The sequence below is a fragment of the Miscanthus floridulus genome, chromosome 11 (genome assembly GCF_019320115.1).
Source record: "Miscanthus floridulus cultivar M001 chromosome 11, ASM1932011v1, whole genome shotgun sequence".
NCBI classification, from domain to species: Eukaryota; Viridiplantae; Streptophyta; class Magnoliopsida; order Poales; family Poaceae; genus Miscanthus; species Miscanthus floridulus.
Window position 1 is genome coordinate 85,851,374 of NC_089590.1, and position 6,000 is coordinate 85,857,373.

The window sequence follows — 6,000 nt, forward strand, 5'->3', positions numbered from 1 at the left end:
CAGACGAGTAAACTCGCATGCATTCATGCTCGCGTCGCCCACGTTTGCATTTACATGACTGTCTGACAAGCGCCAGCACCAGCAATACAAAACTTCCATGATCCATCCATTCAGTCATGGCGGACGATCAGTACTTGTTGTAGCTATTCCATGCACGCATGCTCCAGCTCAGCTCAGCTCAGGTCCTAAAAATTTTCACCTCAAAGTGTTACATCAAATCTTGCGACACATGCATGGAATATTAAATGTAGACGAAAAACAAAATTAATTGCACAGTTGGGTGAAAAATCGCGAGACGAAACTTTCGAACCTAATTAGTCTATAATTAGACACTAATTACCAAATACAAACGAAAGTGCTACAGTAACCAAACCCAAAAAAATTCGGCAACTAAACGCGCCCTCAGTTGAATCCGTGGCTGACAGTATTTGCTCTTGTTTCTTTCCTCACTTTTTTTTCCAAGCTTGGGCACGGACTCAAATTCACTATAGATATGTTGAAGAGGATTACACTGGAATACACATGTATTCCACAAGGCCATAGTGAATGAAGAGATTATTAACCTCAGGCACATCACATCCACTGAACATTTGACATTTCAATGAGTGATGGCACGCTGTAGCTTTTGAGCCAGTTTAGTTCACTTCATTTTGCCAAAAATTTCAAAGATTCCCCGTCACATCAAATCTTTAGACACATGCATGAAGTATTAAATATAAATAAAAAATAAAACTAATTATACAGTTTAGACGAAATCCACGAGACGAATCTTTTAAGCCTAATTAGACTATGATTGGACACTAATTACCAAATAACAACGAAAATGCTACAGTAGCAGTTCGCCAAAAATTTTGCCAACCAAACAGGCCCTTTGTTTCAGGAAGTAACGTGTCGACGATGCAACAGGTGTTGAGTACTACAGTACATGGAACTGAGGCCATGTTTAGTTCCCATCAAATCCAAACTTTGGCACTATGCAAAAAGAAGATTCCCTGTCACATCAAATTTGCGGTACATGTATGGAGTACTAAATGTTGACGAAATCAAAAACTAATTACACAGTTTGGTTGTACTTTGCGAGACGAACATTTTAAGCCTAATTAGTCAACAATTGGACAATTATTACCAAATACAAACAAAACGCTACAGTAATCTACAGTGCCACGAAATTTTGGCGGCGCCGATTCGGGGCCTAACTAAACATGGCCTGAAGAAAAAGGGCCGGCAGTCGGCAGATCATCAGCCTGCAGCAGATCACCGACACCAAGCTGCCTTCTGGGTTCTGTCTAGTCTGGCTCTGGGCAATGAAAGGCTTGCATTCCAAGCGAGTTTCTAGTTCCTACCCAGAGAAGAAGCATCACCTTTTGTCTCCCCGCCCCCCCGGGGTAGATTGATCGATCCGCTAGGCAGTGGTAGCTTTTACAGCTTCGCTTTTCACCCATCTTTTGTCGGTTGCCATCTTTAGACTTTGCTCTGGAGAAAGGCATAGCTTTTCTGTCACTCAACCCCACAAAAATCCATCACCCATTTCGTTTGCTCGTTTCTGTAATTTATAAGCCGACTAATGTTATTTTGTTGTAAGAAAAATATTGTATCATGACTGATAAGTATGACTGATACGATCAAGTGGACTATCATAGCTGATACGATTAAGCGAACACCATGTCAAAGCATGAACGAACACACGATAGATATAGATAGAAAGAAAGAAAGAAAACTGCCAATGTACATCTGCAACTGCAAGATCTTGTGTTAATCAGTTGGAGGCACCAACCGTATCAGATTACCAACCCGATGGTATGGTTTTGGTTTGGTGACATGTCACTGGCTCTCGAGCTAGCAGGCCAGGCCATCATAAGTGGGTGTTTAGTTTCTCCTTCTAAATTTTAGTCTATTCTATTGGATGTTTGACTACATACATGGAGTATTAAATATAATTTAATTATGAAACTAATTGCACAGTTTATAACTAATTTACGAGACGAATCTTTTAAGCCTAATTAGTCAATGATTTGATAATGTGATGTTACAGTAAACATGTGCTGATAATTGATTAATTAGGCTTAAAAAATTTATCTCGTACAGTACTGACGGATTATGTAATTTATTTTTTTTATTAGTATCAAACACCGACACCCTTATTTAACACCTCCGGATCCCAACACCCCGGGGTGGGCGAGGGCGCTGCTGGTGCTGAAAAGGAGCCGCATCCTGTCAGTCACCGGACGGCAGATGAGATGAGATGGGATTCAATTCAACCGCGCTGGCGAGCACAACCACCACCGGGTAGTGTAGTGCTGAAGACACGGAAAGATTTTTCACGTCAGAGATGAGGCGATCTGGGATCGCATTCGCATCAGATCAGGCTGCCAAGCACAAGAAAAGTGCCAAAGGATTTGGTCATGGCTTCAGGCTCTGCCTCGTTTCTCTGCAGACACGCAAGCATATATGCCCGCACAGCCTCAGGAGACGCAGCAGCTCCTGCATTCTTCTGATCTTCCTCACACAGCTTCTGAAGAAAAAAAAATCGGAGTACGTAGTACCCATTCATTGGTGTTCATCATTATATTACAACTGATCATCATGGACCACAAAATGCCAGATTTGCCGGCCGAGACATGTTAGCTTGAATTTATTAGCCGGCTTATCAGCTTAGCCTTTGTTTAGTTGGACCCTAAAATCCAAAAAAGTTGCTACAGTACCTGTCACAATCGAATGTTTGCGGTCTGTGCATGGAGCATTAAATGTAGACGAAAAGAAAAACTAATTGCAACAGTTTGGTGGGAAATTGCGAGACGAACGTTTTAAGCCTAATTAGTCAATGTTTGGACACTATTTGCCAAATAAAAATAAATGTACTACAGTAACTCCAAAATTCAAATTTCGCGAACTAAACAAGGGCTTAGTATTTTTTTCTTATAATAAAACAGCTTCAGCCGACTTTAATATCAGCCGAATAGACCTACTGGTTCTGGTGCTCCTAATCGGCTTTAGCGACCGCATGCACTGTGCTGTAGGGCGAAGGACACAGTGGCTGCCGCTGCACTGACTCTGACTCGTGAACTCATCACTGCTGTGTGATTGTGCCGTTCATTCATTCATTCATAGGTCTGGAGTCGCTGTCGTGCGAAGGACCTACCCTAATCCTATGGTTGCAAAAAACTTGACCTCTGAACTAGAGGACCTTGCACTGGTTTAATTTGACATGATGTGTCCTGCTTAGAATTCGGTTAGCATCTTTTAGTAAAAAAAAGCTGAAAGGAATGCATGTGTGTAGATAGACATGAACTTTGGTCTCACTCTCAACCACCTCCATCCGTCCACATGTTGGTCTTTTCTTTTCATTTCTAGCCTGAAATTTTGTCTAGAAGCTTTAAATTTTTGTCCCGGAGCCAGCGAATCATGGAGTTTATCCGATTGTTTTGAAAGAATTCCGTTCTTCATCCAAACTGACCTGTTCAATATAAACTGTAGCTAATTACATTAAAAATAGTTAATTTTGATTTACTTCCTCCGTTCCAAATTATAAGACGTTTTGGCTTTTCTAGATACGTTGTATTTGCTATGCACATATATATATATACACCATGTCAGATATATAGTAAAGCAATATATCTAGAAAAGCCAAAAAAATCTTATAATTTGGGATTGATTTAGTACTTTTTTTATCTGATCTATGCTTCTCATGGCCAGAGTTTTCAGCACTTTGCCTGATCTATTTGTTCTGAATGAGGCCAATTCTTTTTTTTAACGCAAGAATGAAGCCAATTCTGCACTGCACAACAGCAGTTTCACATGTCTCGAAAAAATCTCCTGCCAATTGTTTCTGAAAAGCATCTGTTTTTGAAAATCTCCTGCCAGTTTTTGGCGTGCCAGAAAACTAAAGGGGAACCATTATATATTGTATACGTGACAAAAAGAATTAAAAATAAAGAAGAAATGTGTGGTGAAAATTTGACAAGCTGACCTAGAGCAACTAACAAGAGATGTCCACTTGCTAGCAAAAGTCTTTTGGCTTTGCAACGTACCACGCGCATATATGCTTCTTGTTGGTGAGCCTTAGGACATCATTCTACCCTTAATGATGTGAATTAGGCCAACATTATTCTGTTAAAAGTTGCATCTCGTCATGAGATGGCATGGGATCAGATTACAGGCCGAACCTTCAGCTTGATATGGCATCTGCAGCTTCAGTGTAACAACCAATCATTGACCAGCTTCTATCTGCATACTCCATTTGGAGGCCCAGTCATCTTTGTTTGTACTTTGCAGTATCCACAAGCTTTTTTACAGATGACAAAGCCCAGCACCACAGAATTTTTTTTTAATTTTAACACTTTTTGATAATTAATTTTAAATCTAATACTGCAAGTTTTTTTTAAAACTAACACTTTTGGCCGCGCCTATTGCCCTGGCGCGGCCAAATGCCTATGCCGCGCTATGCATGGTGGCGCGACAGAAGTCTAACGTGGCCGCGACCGGTTTCGGTGACCGTTGACGTGGCAGCTCTTGCCGCACCACCGATCTTGGTGCGGCAGTGCCGCGCCCTGATCCATGGCGCGGCAGAGCCGAATAAATACCGCGTGGTCAGCCGCCCACCCACACGCACCCTGCCCGCCCGCCTACCGCTAGTGCCCGCACTCGCCCATCCGCCGCTAGCGCCGCCGCCGCGTAGCGCCCCACGCCAACGCGCCGCCCGGCCACGCCGCGCCCGCGCCCGCCGGCCACTCCCGCCGCGCAGCGCCCGCGCCGGCCACGCCACGAACGTCGACGCGTCAAGGTCGCCCACTCCTAAGGTACCTCCTCTCGATTTCATATTTTTTTGCTTATTATTAATTTAGGATAATTAGTGATTTAGGATAGTTAGTAATTTAGGATAGTTATGGTTGATTTCATATTTTTTGATTATTTTTATTTAGGATAATTAGTGATTTAGGGTAGTTAGTAATTTAGGATAGTTAGGGTTGATTTCATTTTTTATTATTGATTTAGGATAATTAGTGATTTATGATAGTTAGTAATTTAGGATAGTTAGGGTTTTATGATTGATATTGATTTATGGTAGTTAGTGATTTAGGATAGTTAGGTTAGTGAATTTGTCTGTGATTTTCGTAGGATCGAGGTTGTGTGTTCTAGTATAGTTAGGATTTTGGGTTTAGGGATTGTTTATGTATTTATTATTTAGTTTATAGTTAGTTATTTAGTTAGGGATTTTGGGTATAGATACTAGTTTACTCTAAACCTAAAAGGATTTAGGTATTTTAGGGATTGATTATGTATTTATTATCTAGTATAGTTAAATTTTGGTTTATGGATTTAGGATAGTTAGGTTAGTGATTTGTTTGTGAACTTACTAATGTTAATTTAAATTTTGTTAATTTAAATACTCTAACGCTTTGTTTATCAATTTGTAACAGGATGGCTCCTCCCACGCAGTACCCGTTGTACCATTTTTGAGGTGGAGTACGACGACCAGCACCGAGCACAAATCTTGAGTGACAATGATGCAGAGGTGTTCTTGCCTCCTTTGACCCCGCACGCATACCAGGCGCGCAGTGGGACGAGCGTTATGCGCCGTACATACGGCGTGCCGGCTTCTTCGAGCTTGTCCGTGTTGTCAACCACGGTCTTTCACTCTTTGACCCAGCACTACTTACTGCACCGTAGACAGGTGCGAGTGCATTCTTTGTACGTAAACTTTCTTCTAACAAATTTAAGGTAACTAACAGTCGTTCTATTCTTATAACAGGTGGAGGCCTGAGACCCACATGTTCCACCTACCTTGTGGCGAGATGACCTTGACATTGCAGGACGTGAAGGCTATTTTAGGCTTCGGTTGGGGGGACTTCCAGTGACAGGGATAGTTGACAACGATCACTGGAGAGAGCTGGTGGCTCAGTTTACTGGCTTTCTTCCACCGGACGATGATGCTTCCAAGAAAAATAAGTGAGTAATTAACCTATTTAATACTTGCATTGCTTTCCTGCAGCCACGGGGTCT